Raw genomic sequence first — 14,703 nt, 5'->3', positions numbered from 1 at the left:
CAGTCACTGCTGAGTGCTACATCAAGAGGAAAGAAAACATAGAGATAGAACTTGAAACTGCTTTACTGTGTCAAGTTTCAAGAAGCTAGCACAAACCGTGTTTGATTTAGAGTTCCAAATACATCTGTCAGTATAGGAGAAAACAGAGTGAAACGCCAAAATTCAAACAGTTACTGGAAGTGAACGCTTCAACATAAAAGAACGAAATTTGGGGAACCAAGTGAGCTTAGTGTACTGATCATTACCTGAAAGTATCATCCAGTTTGGGTGAAAAAATAGTTGCTGAGATTTCTGGAGACTTGCAGTTTTGGGGAGCTTGGCAACCCCTTTCAATGAAAGTGTTTCTCCTCAGTCACTGCTGAGTGCTACATCAAGAGGAAACAGAACATAGAGATAGAACGTGAAACTGCTTTACTGTGTCAAGTTTCAAGAAGCTAGCACAAACCGTGTTTGGTTTAGAGTTCCAATACATCTATCAATATAGGAGAAAACAGAGTGAAACGCCAAATTTCAAACTGTTACTGGAAACGAACGCTTCATCATAGAAGAACGAAATTTTGGGAACCCAGTGGGCTTAGCGTACTCATAATTACCTGAAAGTATCATCCAGTTTGGGTGAAAAAATAGATGCTGAGATTTCTGGAGACTCGTAATTTTTGGAAGCTTGGCAACCCCTTTCAATGAAAGTGTTTCTCCCCAGTCACTGCTTAGGGCTACATCAAGAGGAGACAGAATATAGAGATAGAACTTGAAACTGCTTTATTGTGTCAAGTTTCAAAAAGCTAGCACAAACCGTGTTTGATTTAGAGTTCCAAATACATCTATCAATATAGGAGAAAACAGAGTAAAACGCCAAAATTCAAACTGTTACTGGAAACGAACGCTTCAACATAGAAGAACGAAATTTGGCGAACCAAGTGGGCTTAGTGTACTGATCATTACCTGAAAGTATCATCCAGGTTGGGTGAAATCATAGTTGCTGAGATTTCTGGAGACTCGTAATTTCTGGAAGCTTAGCAACCCCTGTCAATGAAAGTATTTCTCCCCAGTCACTGCTTAGGGCTACATCCAGAGGAAACAGAACATAGAGATAGAACGGGAAAGTGCTTTACTGTGTCAAGTTTCAAGAAGCTAGCACAATCCGTGTTTGATTTAGAGTTCCAAATACATCTGTCAGTATAGGAGAAAACAGAGTGAAACGCCAAAATTCAAACAGTTACTGGAAGCGAACGCTTCAACATAAAAGAACGAAATTTGGGGAACCAAGTGGGCTTAGTGTACTGATCATTACCTGAAAGTATCATCCAGTTTGGGTGAAATCATAGTTGCTGAGATTTCTGGAGACTCGTAATTTCTGGAAGCTTGGCAACCCCTTTCAATGAAAGTGTTTCTCCTCAGTCACTGCTGAGTGCTACATCAAGAGGAAACAGAACATAGAGATAGAACGTGAAACTGCTTTACTGTGTCAAGTTTCAAGAAGCTAGCACAAACCGTGTTTGGTTTAGAGTTCCAAATACATCTATCAATATAGGAGAAAACAGAGTGAAACGCCAAAATTCAAACTGTTACTGGAAACGAACGCTTCAACATAGAAGAACGAAATTTGGGGAACCCAGTGGGCTTAGCGTACTCATCATTACCTGAAAGTATCATCAAGTTTGGGTGAAAAAATAGATGCTGAGATTTCTGGAGACTCGTAATTTTTGGAAGCTTGGCAACCCCTTTCAATGAAAGTGTTTCTCCCCAGTCACTGCTTAGGGCTACATCAAGAGGAGACAGAACATAGAGATAGAACGTGAAACTGCTTTACTGTGTCAAGTTTCAAGAAGCTAGCACAATCCGTGTTTGGGTTAGAGTTCCAAATACATCTATCAATATAGGAGAAAACAGAGTGAAACGCCAAAATTCTAACTGTTACTGGAAACGAACGCTTCAACATAGAAGAACGAAATTTGGGGAACCAAGTGGGCTTAGTGTACTGATCATTACCTGAAAGTATCATCCAGTTTGGGTGAAATCATAGTTGCTGAGATTTCTGGAGACTCGTAATTTCTGGAAGCTTGGCAACCTCTGTCAATGAAAGTATTTTTCCCCAGGACTGCTTAGGTCTACATCCAGAGGAAACAGAACATAGTGATAGAACGTGAAACTGCTTTACTGTGTCAAGTTTCAAGAAGCTAGCACAAACCGTGTTTGATTTAGAGTTCCAAATACATCTGTCAGTATAGGAGAAAACAGAGTGAAACGCCAAAATTCAAACAGTTACTGGAAGCGAACGCATCAACATAGAAGAACGAAATTTGGGGAACCAAGTGGGCTTAGTGTACTGATCATTACGTGAAAGTATCATCCAGTTTGGGTGAAATCATAGTTGCTGAGATTTCTGGAGACTCGTAATTTCTGGAAGCTTGGCAACCCCTTTCAATGAAAGTGTTTCTCCCCAGTCACTGCTTAGGGCTACATCAAGAGGAGACAGAACATAGAGATAGAACTTGAAACTGCTTTACTGTGTCAAGTTTCAAGAAGCTAGCACAAACCGTGTTTGGGTTAGAGTTCCAAATACATCTATCAATATAGGAGAAAACAGAGTGAAATGCCAAAATTCAAACTGTTACTGGAAACGAACGCTTCAACATAGAAGAACGAAATTTTGGGAACCCAGTGGGCTTAGCGTACTCATCATTACCTGAAAGTATCATCCAGTTTGGGTGAAAAAATAGATGCTGAGATTTCTGGAGACTCGTAATTTTTGGAAGCTTGGCAACCCCTTTCAATGAAAGTGTTTCTCCCCAGTCACTGCTTAGGGCTACATCAAGAGGAGACAGAACATAGAGATAGAACTTGAAACTGCTTTATTGTGTCAAGATTCAAGAAGCTAGCACAAACCGTGTTTGATTTAGAGTTCCAAATATATCTATCAATATAGGAGAAAACAGAGTAAAACGCCAAAATTCAAACTGTTACTGGAATCGAACGCTTCAACATAGAAGAACAAAATTTGGCGAACCAAGTGGGCTTAGTGTACTGATCATTACCTGAAAGTATCATCCAGTATGGTTGAAATCATAGTTGCTGAGATTTCTGGAGACTCGTAATTTCTGGAAGCTTGGCAACCCCTTTCAATTAAAGTATTTCTCCCCAGTCACTGCTTAGGGCTACATCAAGAGGAAACAGAACATAGAGATAGAACGTGAAACTGCTTTAGTGTGTCAAGTTTGAAGAAGGTAGCACAAACCGTGTTTGATTTAGAGTTCCAAATACATCTGTCAGTATAGGAGAAAACAGAGTGAAACGCCAAAATTCAAACTGTTACTGGAAATGAACGCTTCAACATAGAATAACGAAATTTGGCGAACCAAGTGGGCTTAGTGTACTGATCATTACCTGAAAGTATCATCAAGGTTGGGTGAAATCATAGTTGCTGAGATTTCTGGAGACTCGTAATTTCTGGAAGCTTGGCAACCCCTTTCAATGAAAGTATTTCTCCCCAGTCACTGCTTAGGGCTACATCCAGAGGAAACAGAACATAGAGATAGAACGTGAAACTGCTTTACTGTGTCAAGTTTCAAGAAGCTAGCACAAACCGTGTTTGGTTTAGAGTTCCAAATACATCTGTCAGTATAGGAGAAAACAGAGTGAAACGCCAAAATTCAAACAGTTACTGGAAGCGAACGCTTCAACATAAAAGAACGAAATTTGGGGAACCAAGTGAGCTTAGTTTACTGATCATTACCTGAAAGTATCATCCAGTTTGGGTTAAAAAATAGTTGCTGAGATTTCTGGAGACTCGCAATTTTGGGAAGCTTGGCAACCCCTTTCAATGAAAGTGTTTCTCCTCAGTCACTGCTGAGTGCTACATCAAGAGGAAACAGAACATAGAGATAGAACGTGAAACTGCTTTACTGTGTCAAGTTTCAAGAAGCTAGCACAAACCGTGTTTGGTTTAGAGTTCCAAATACATGTATCAATATAGGAGAAAACAGAGTGAAACGCCAAAATTCAAACTGTTACTGGAAACAAAAGCTTCAACATAGAAGAACGAAATTTGGGGAACCAAATGGGCTTAGTGTACTGACCATTACCTGAAAGTATCATCCAGTTTGGGTTAAAAAATAGTTGCTGAGATTTCTGGAGACTCGCAATTTTGGGAAGCTTGGCAACCCCTTTCAATGAAAGTGTTTCTCCTCAGTCACTGCTGAGTGCTACATCAAGAGGAAACAGAACATAGATATAGAACGTGAAACTGCTTTACTGTGTCAAGTTTCAAGAAGCTAGCACCAACCGTGTTTGGTTTAGAGTTCCAAATACATCTATCAATATAGGAGAAAACAGAGTGAAACGCCAAAATCAAACTGTTACTGGAAACGAACGCTTCAACATAGAAGAACGAAATTTGGGGAACACAGTGGGCTTAGCGTACTCATCATTACCTGAAAGTATCATCAAGTTTGGGTGAAAAAATAGATGCTGATATTTCTGGAGACTCGTAATTTTTGGAAGCTTGGCAACCCCTTTCAATGAAAGTGTTTCTCCGCAGTCACTGCTTAGGGCTACATCAAGAGGAGACAGAACATAGAGATAGAACGTGAAACTGCATTACTGTGTCAAGTTTCAAGAAGCTAGCACAAACCGTGTGTGGTTTAGAGTTCCAAATACATCTATCAATATAGGAGAAAACAGAGTGAAACGCCAAAATTCAAACTGTTACTGGAAACGAACGCTTCAACATAGAAGAACGAAATTTGGGGAACCAAGTGGGCTTAGTGTACTGATCATTACCTGAAAGTATCATCCAGTTTGGGTTAAAAAATAGTTGCTGAGATTTCTGGAGACTCGCAATTTTGGGAAGCTTGGCAACCCCTTTCAATGAAAGTGTTTCTCCTCAGTCACTGCTGAGTGCTACATCGAAGAGGAAACAGAACATAGAGATAGAACGTGAAACTGCTTTACTGTGTCAAGTTTCAAGAAGCTAGCACAAACCGTGTTTGGTTTAGAGTTCCAAATACATCTATCAATATAGGAGAAAACAGAGTGAAACGCCAAAATTCAAACTGTTACTGGAAACGAACGCTTCAACATAGAAGAACGAAATTTGGCGAACCAAGTGGGCTTAGTGTACTGATCATTACCTGAAAGTATCATCCAGTATGGGTGAAATCATAGTTGCTGAGATTTCTGGAGACTCGTAATTTCTGGAAGCTTGGCAACCCCTTTCAATGAAAGTATTTCTCCCCAGTCACTGCTTAGGGCTACATCAAGAGGAAACAGAACATAGAGATAGAACGTGAAACTGCTTTAGTGTGTCAAGTTTCAAGAAGCTAGCACAAACCGTGTTTGATTTAGAGTTCCAAATACATCTGTCAGTATAGGAGAAAACAGAGTGAAACGCCAAAATTCAAACAGTTACTGGAAGTGAACGCTTCAACATAAAAGAACGAAATTTGGGGAACCAAGTGAGCTTAGTGTACTGATCATTACCTGAAAGTATCATCCAGTTTGGGTGAAAAAATAGTTGCTGAGATTTCTGGAGACTCGCAGTTTTGGGGAGCTTGGCAACCCCTTTCAATGAAAGTGTTTCTCCTCAGTCACTGCTGAGTGCTACATCAAGAGGAAACAGAACATAGAGATAGAACGTGAAACTGCTTTACTGTGTCAAGTTTCAAGAAGCTAGCACAAACCGTGTTTGGTTTAGAGTTCCAAATACATCTATCAATATAGGAGAAAACAGAGTGAAACGCCAAAATTCAAACTGTTACTGGAAACGAACGCTTCAACATAGAAGAACGAAATTTTGGGAACCCAGTGGACTTAGCGTACTCATCATTACCTGAAAATATCTTCCAGTTTGGGTGAAAAAATAGATGCTGAGATTTCTGGAGACTCGTAATTTTTGGAAGGTTGGCAACCCCTTTCAATGAAAGTGTTTCTCCCCAGTCACTGCTTAGGGCTACATCAAGAGGAGACAGAACATAGAGATAGAACTTGAAACTGCTTTATTGTGTCAAGTTTCAAGAAGCTAGCACAAACCGTGTTTGATTTAGAGTTCCAAATACATCTATCAATATAGGAGAAAACAGAGTAAAACGCCAAAATTCAAACTGTTACTGGAATCGAACGCTTCAACATAGAAGAACGAAATTTGGCGAACCAAGTGGGCTTAGTGTACTGATCATTACCTGAAAGTATCATCCAGTATGGGTGAAATCATAGTTGCTGAGATTTCTGGAGACTCGTAATTTCTGGAAGCTTGGCAACCCCTTTCAATGAAAGTATTTCTCCCCAGTCACTGCTTAGGGCTACATCCAGAGGAAACAGAACATAGAGATAGAACGTGAAACTGCTTTAGTGTGTCAAGTTTCAAGAAGCTAGCACAAACCGTGTTTGATTTAGAGTTCCAAATACATCTGTCAGTATAGGAGAAAACAGAGTGAAACGCCAAAATTCAAACTGTTACTGGAAACGAACGCTTCAACATAGAATAACGAAATTTGGCGAACCAAGTGGGCTTAGTGTACTGATCATTACCTGAAAGTATCATCAAGGTTGGGTGAAATCATAGTTGCTGAGATTTCTGGAGACTCGTAATTTCTGGAAGCTTGGCAACCCCTTTCAATGAAAGTATTTCTCCCCAGTCACTACTTAGGGCTACATCCAGAGGAAACAGAACATAGAGATAGAACGTGAAAGTGCTTTACTGTGTCAAGTTTCAAGAAGCTAGCACAAACCGTGTTTGGTTTAGAGTTCCAAATACATCTATCAATATAGGAGAAAACAGAGTGAAACGCCAAAATTCAAACTGTTACTGGAAACGAACGCTTCAACATAGAAGAACGAAATTTGGCGAACCAAATGGGCTTAGTGTACTGATCATTACCTGAAAGTATCATCCAGTATGGGTGAAATCATAGTTGCTGAGATTTCTGGAGACTCGTAATTTCTGGAAGCTTGGCAACCCCTTTCAATGAAAGTATTTCTCCCCAGTCACTGCTTAGCGCTACATCCAGAGGAAACAGAACATAGAGATAGAACGTGAAACTGCTTTACTGTGTCAAGTTTCAAGAAGCTAGCACAAACCGTGTTTGGTTTAGAGTTCCAAATACATCTATCAATATAGGAGAAAACAGAGTGAAACGCCAAAATCAAACTGTTACTGGAAACGAACGCTTCAACATAGAAGAACGAAATTTGGGGAACACAGTGGGCTTAGCGTACTCATCATTACCTGAAAGTATCATCAAGTTTGGGTGAAAAAATAGATGCTGATATTTCTGGAGACTCGTAATTTTTGGAAGCTTGGCAAACCCTTTCAATGAAAGTGTTTCTCCGCAGTCACTGCTTAGGGCTACATCAAGAGGAGACAGAACATAGAGATAGAACGTGAAACTGCATTACTGTGTCAAGTTTCAAGAAGCTAGCACAAACCGTGTTTGGTTTAGAGTTCTAAATACATCTATCAATATAGGAGAAAACAGAGTGAAACGCCAAAATTCAAACTGTTACTGGAAACGAACGCTTCAACATAGAAGAACGAAATTTGGGGAACCAAGTGGGCTTAGTGTACTGATCATTACCTGAAAGTATCATCCAGTTTGGGTTAAAAAATAGTTGCTGAGATTTCTGGAGACTCGCAATTTTGGGAAGCTTGGCAACCCCTTTCAATGAAAGTGTTTCTCCTCAGTCACTGCTGAGTGCTACATCGAAGAGGAAACAGAACATAGAGATAGAACGTGAAACTGCTTTACTGTGTCAAGTTTCAAGAAGCTAGCACAAACCGTGTTTGGTTTAGAGTTCCAAATACATCTATCAATATAGGAGAAAACAGAGTGAAACGCCAAAATTCAAACTGTTACTGGAAACGAACGCTTCAACATAGAAGAACGAAATTTGGGGAACCAAGTGGGCTTAGTGTACTGATCATTACCTGAAAGTATCATCCAGTTTGGGTTAAAAAATAGTTGCTGAGATTTCTGGAGACTCGCAATTTTGGGAAGCTTGGCAACCCCTTTCAATGAAAGTGTTTCTCCTCAGTCACTGCTGAGTGCTACATCGAAGAGGAAACAGAACATAGAGATAGAACGTGAAACTGCTTTACTGTGTCAAGTTTCAAGAAGCTAGCACAAACCGTGTTTGGTTTAGAGTTCCAAATACATCTATCAATATAGGAGAAAACAGAGTGAAACGCCAAAATTCAAACTGTTACTGGAAACGAACGCTTCAACATAGAAGAACGAAATTTGGCGAACCAAGTGGGCTTAGTGTACTGATCATTACCTGAAAGTATCATCCAGTATGGGTGAAATCATAGTTACTGAGATTTCTGGAGACTCGTAATTTCTGGAAGCTTGGCAACCCCTTTCAATGAAAGTATTTCTCCCCAGTCACTGCTTAGGGCTACATCAAGAGGAAACAGAACATAGAGATAGAACGTGAAACTGCTTTAGTGTGTCAAGTTTCAAGAAGCTAGCACAAACCGTGTTTGACTTAGAGTTCCAAATACATCTGTCAGTATAGGAGAAAACAGAGTGAAACGCCAAAATTCAAACAGTTACTGGAAGTGAACGCTTCAACATAAAAGAACGAAATTTGGGGAACCAAGTGAGCTTAGTGTACTGATCATTACCTGAAAGTATCATCCAGTTTGGGTGAAAAAATAGTTGCTGAGATTTCTGGAGACTCGCAGTTTTGGGGAGCTTGGCAACCCCTTTCAATGAAAGTGTTTCTCCTCAGTCACTGCTGAGTGCTACATCAAGAGGAAACAGAACATAGAGATAGAACGTGAAACTGCTTTACTGTGTCAAGTTTCAAGAAGCTAGCACAAACCGTGTTTGGTTTAGAGTTCCAAATACATCTATCAATATAGGAGAAAACAGAGTGAAACGCCAAAATTCAAACTGTTACTGGAAACGAACGCTTCAACATAGAAGAACGAAATTTTGGGAACCCAGTGGTCTTAGCTTACTCATCATTACCTGAAAGTATCATCCAGTTTGGGTGAAAAAATAGATGCTGAGATTTCTGGAGACTCGTAATTTTTGGAAGCTTGGCAACCCCTTTCAATGAAAGTGTTTCTCCCCAGTCACTGCTTAGGACTAAATCAAGAGGAGACAGAACATAGAGATAGAACTTGAAACTGCTTTATTGTGTCAAGTTTCAAGAAGCTAGCACAAACCGTGTTTGATTTAGAGTTCCAAATACATCTATCAATATAGGAGAAAACAGAGTAAAACGCCAAAATTCAAACTGTTACTGGAAACGAACGCTTCAACATAGAAGAACGAAATTTGGCGAACCAAGTGGGCTTAGTGTACTGATCATTACCTGAAAGTATCATCCAGTTTGGGTGAAATCATAGTTGCTGAGATTTCTGGAGACTCGTAATTTCTGGAAGCTTGGCAACCCCTTTCAATGAAAGTGTTTCTCCTCAGTCACTGCTGAGTGCTACATCAAGAGGAAAGAAAACATAGAGATAGAACTTGAAACTGCTTTACTGTGTCAAGTTTCAAGAAGCTAGCACAAACCGTGTTTGACTTAGAGTTCGAAATACATCTGTCAGTATAGGAGAAAACAGAGTGAAACGCCAAAATTCAAACAGTTACTGGAAGTGAACGCTTCAACATAAAAGAACTAAATTTGGGGAACCAAGTGAGCTTAGTGTACTGATCATTACCTGAAAGTATCATCCAGTTTGGGTGAAAAAATAGTTGCTGAGATTTCTGGAGACTCGCAGTTTTGGGGAGCTTGGCAACCCCTTTCAATGAAAGTGTTTCTCCTCAGTCACTGCTGAGTGCTACATCAAGAGGAAACAGAACATAGAGATAGAACGTGAAACTGCTTTACTGTGTCAAGTTTCAAGAAGCTAGCACAAACCGTGTTTGGTTTAGAGTTCCAAATACATCTATCAATATAGGAGAAAACAGAGTGAAACGCCAAAATTCAAACTGTTACTGGAAACGAACGCTTCAACATAGAAGAACGAAATTTTGGGAACCCAGTGGGCTTAGCGTACTCATCATTACCTAAAAGTATCATCCAGTTTGGGTGAAAAAATAGATGCTGAGATTTCTGGAGACTCGTAATTTTTGGAAGCTTGGCAACCCCTTTCAATGAAAGTGTTTCTCCCCAGTCACTGCTTAGGGCTACATCAAGAGGAGACAGAACATAGAGATAGAACTTGAAACTGCTTTATTGTGTCAAGTTTCAAGAAGCTAGCACAAACCGTGTTTGATTTAGAGTTCCAAATACATCTATCAATATAGGAGAAAACAGAGTAAAACGCCAAAATTCAAACTGTTACTGGAATCGAACGCTTCAACATAGAAGAACGAAATTTGGCGAACCAAGTGGGCTTAGCGTACTGATCATTACCTGAAAGTATCATCCAGTATGGGTGAAATCATAGTTGCTGAGATTTCTGGAGACTCGTAATTTCTGGAAGATTGGCAACCCCTTTCAATGAAAGTATTTCTCCCCAGTCACTGCTTAGGGCTACATCCAGAGGAAACAGAACATAGAGATAGAACGTGAAACTGCTTTAGTGTGTCAAGTTTCAAGAAGCTAGCACAAACCGTGTTTGATTTAGAGTTCCAAATACATCTGTCAGTATAGGAGAAAACAGAGTGAAACGCCAAAATTCAAACTGTTACTGGAAACGAACGCTTCAACATAGAATAACGAAATTTGGCGAACCAAGTGGGCTTAGTGTACTGATCATTACCTGAAAGTATCATCAAGGTTGGGTGAAATCATAGTTGCTGAGATTTCTGGAGACTCATAATTTCTGGAAGCTTGGCAACCCCTTTCAATGAAAGTATTTCTCCCCAGTCACTACTTAGGGCTACATCCAGAGGAAACAGAACATAGAGATAGAACATGAAAGTGCTTTACTGTGTCAAGTTTCAAGAAGCTAGCACAAACCGTGTTTGGTTTAGAGTTCCAAATACATCTATCAATATAGGAGAAAACAGAGTGAAACGCCAAAATTCAAACTGTTACTGGAAACGAACGCTTCAACATAGAAGAACGAAATTTGGCGAACCAAGTGGGCTTAGTGTACTGATCATTACCTGAATGTATCATCCAGTATGGGTGAAATCATAGTTGCTGAGATTTCTGGAGACTCGTAATTTCTGGAAGCTTGGCAACCCCTTTCAATGAAAGTATTTCTCCCCAGTCACTGCTTAGCGCTACATCCAGAGGAAACAGAACATAGAGATAGAACGTGAAAGTGCTTTACTGTGTCAAGTTTCAAGAAGCTAGCACAAACCGTGTTTGGTTTAGAGTTCCAAATACATCTGTCAGTATAGGAGAAAACAGAGTGAAACTCCAAAATTCAAACAGTTACTGGTAGCGAACGCTTCAACATAAAAGAACGAAATTTGGGGAACCAAGTGAGCTTAGTTTACTGATCATTACCTGAAAGTATCATCCAGTTTGGGTTAAAAAATAGTTGCTGAGATTTCTGGAGACTCGCAATTTTGGGAAGCTTGGCAACCCCTTTCAATGAAAGTGTTTCTCCTCAGTCACTGCTGAGTGCTACATCAAGAGGAAACAGAACATAGAGATAGAACGTGAAACTCCTTTACTGTGTCAAGTTTCAAGAAGCTAGCACAAACCGTGTTTGGTTTAGAGTTCCAAATACATGTATCAATATAGGAGAAAACAGAGTGAAACGCCAAAATTCAAACTGTTACTGGAAACGAACGCTTTAACATAGAAGAACGAAATTTGGGGAACCAAATGGGCTTAGTGTACTGATCATTACCTGAAAGTATCATCCAGTTTGGGTTAAAAAATAGTTGCTGAGATTTCTGGAGACTCGCAATTTTGGGAAGCTTGGCAACCCCTTTCAATGAAAGTGTTTCTCCTCAGTCACTGCTGAGTGCTACATCAAGAGGAAACAGAACATAGATATAGAACGTGAAACTGCTTTACTGTGTCAAGTTTCAAGAAGCTAGTACCAACCGTGTTTGGTTTAGAGTTCCAAATACATCTATCAATATAGGAGAAAACAGAGTGAAACGCCAAAATCAAACTGTTACTGGAAACGAACGCTTCAACATAGAAGAACGAAATTTGGGGAACACAGTGGGCTTAGCGTACTCATCATTACCTGAAAGTAACATCAAGTTTGGGTGAAAAAATAGATGCTGAGATTTCTGGAGACTCGTAATTTTTGGAAGCTTGGCAACCCCTTTCAATGAAAGTGTTTCTCCCCAGTCACTGCTTAGGGCTAAATCAAGAGGAGACAGAACATAGAGATAGAACTTGAAACTGCTTTATTGTGTCAAGTTTCAAGAAGCTAGCACAAACCGTGTTTGATTTAGAGTTCCAAATACATCTATCAATATAGGAGAAAACAGAGTAAAACGCCAAAATTCAAACTGTTAATGGAAACGAACGCTTCAACATAGAAGAACGAAATTTGGCGAACCAAGTGGGCTTAGTGTACTGATCATTACCTGAAAGTATCATCCAGTTTGGGTGAAATCATAGTTGCTGAGATTTCTGGAGACTCGTAATTTCTGGAAGCTTGGCAACCCCTTTCAATGAAAGTGTTTCTCCTCAGTCACTGCTGAGTGCTACATCAAGAGGAAAGAAAACATAGAGATAGAACTTGAAACTGCTTTACTGTGTCAAGTTTCAAGAAGCTAGCACAAACCGTGTTTGACTTAGAGTTCGAAATACATCTGTCAGTATAGGAGAAAACAGAGTGAAACGCCAAAATTCAAACAGTTACTGGAAGTGAACGCTTCAACATAAAAGAACGAAATTTGGGGAACCAAGTGAGCTTAGTGTACTGATCATTACCTGAAAGTATCATCCAGTTTGGGTGAAAAAATAGTTGCTGAGATTTCTGGAGACTCGCAGTTTTGGGGAGCTTGGCAACCCCTTTCAATGAAAGTGTTTCTCCTCAGTCACTGCTGAGTGCTACATCAAGAGGAAACAGAACATAGAGATAGAACGTGAAACTGCTTTACTGTGTCAAGTTTCAAGAAGCTAGCACAAACCGTGTTTGGTTTAGAGTTCCAAATACATCTATCAATATAGGAGAAAACAGAGTGAAACGCCAAAATTCAAACTGTTACTGGAAACGAACGCTTCAACATAGAAGAACGAAATTTTGGGAACCCAGTGGGCTTAGCGTACTCATCATTACCTGAAAGTATCATCCAGTTTGGGTGAAAAAATAGATGCTGAGATTTCTGGAGACTCGTAATTTTTGGAAGCTTGGCAACCCCTTTCAATGAAAGTGTTTCTCCCCAGTCACTGCTTAGGGCTACATCAAGAGGAGACAGAACATAGAGATAGAACTTGAAACTGCTTTATTGTGTCAAGTTTCAAGAAGCTAGCACAAACCGTGTTTGATTTAGAGTTCCAAATACATCTATCAATATAGGAGAAAACAGAGTAAAACGCCAAAATTCAAACTGTTACTGGAATCGAACGCTTCAACATAGAAGAACGAAATTTGGCGAACCAAGTGGGCTTAGTGTACTGATCATTACCTGAAAGTATCATCCAGTATGGGTGAAATCATAGTTGCTGAGATTTCTGGAGACTCGTAATTTCTGGAAGCTTGGCAACCCCTTTCAATGAAAGTATTTCTCCCCAGTCACTGCTTAGGGCTACATCCAGAGGAAACAGAACATAGAGATAGAACGTGAAACTGCTTTAGTGTGTCAAGTTTCAAGAAGCTAGCACAAACCGTGTTTGATTTAGAGTTCCAAATACATCTGTCAGTATAGGAGAAAACAGAGTGAAACGCCAAAATTCAAACTGTTACTGGAAACGAACGCATCAACATAGAATAACGAAATTTGGCGAACCAAGTGGGCTTAGTGTACTGATCATTACCTGAAAGTATCATCAAGGTTGGGTGAAATCATAGTTGCTGAGATTTCTGGAGACTCGTAATTTCTGGAAGCTTGGCAACCCCTTTCAATGAAAGTATTTCTCCCCAGTCACTACTTAGGGCTACATCCAGAGGAAACAGAACATAGAGATAGAACGTGAAAGTGCTTTACTGTGTCAAGTTTCAAGAAGCTAGCACAAACCGTGTTTGGTTTAGAGTTCCAAATACATCTATCAATATAGGAGAAAACAGAGTGAAACGCCAAAATTCAAACTGTTACTGGAAACGAACGCTTCAACATAGAAGAACGATATTTGGCGAACCAAGTGGGCTTAGTGTACTGATCATTACCTGAAAGTATCATCCAGTATGGGTGAAATCATAGTTGCTGAGATTTCTGGAGACTCGTATTTCTGGAAGCTTGGCAACCCCTTTCAATGAAAGTATTTCTCCCCAGTCACTGCTTAGGGCTACATCCAGAGGAAACAGAACATAGAGATAGAACGTGAAACTGCTTTACTGTGTCAAGTTTCAAGAAGCTAGCACAAACCGTGTTTGGTTTAGAGTTCCAAATACATCTGTCAGTATAGGAGAAAACAGAGTGAAACGCCAAAATTCAAACAGTTACTGGAAGCGAACGCTTCAACATAAAAGAACGAAATTTGGGGAACCAAGTGAGCTTAGTTTACTGATCATTACCTGAAAGTATCATCCAGTTTGGGTTAAAAAATAGTTGCTGAGATTTCTGGAGACTCGCAATTTTGGGAAGCTTGGCAACCCCTTTCAATGAAAGTGTTTCTCCTCAGTCACTGCTGAGTGCTACATCAAGAGGAAACAGAACATAGAGATAG

Source organism: Spermophilus citellus (genome assembly GCF_964194105.1).
Source record: "Spermophilus citellus genome assembly, chromosome: 1".
In the NCBI taxonomy this organism is placed as follows: domain Eukaryota; kingdom Metazoa; phylum Chordata; class Mammalia; order Rodentia; family Sciuridae; genus Spermophilus; species Spermophilus citellus.
The sequence above is the reverse complement of the archived record's forward strand: the minus strand, read 5'-3'. Positions refer to the sequence as shown.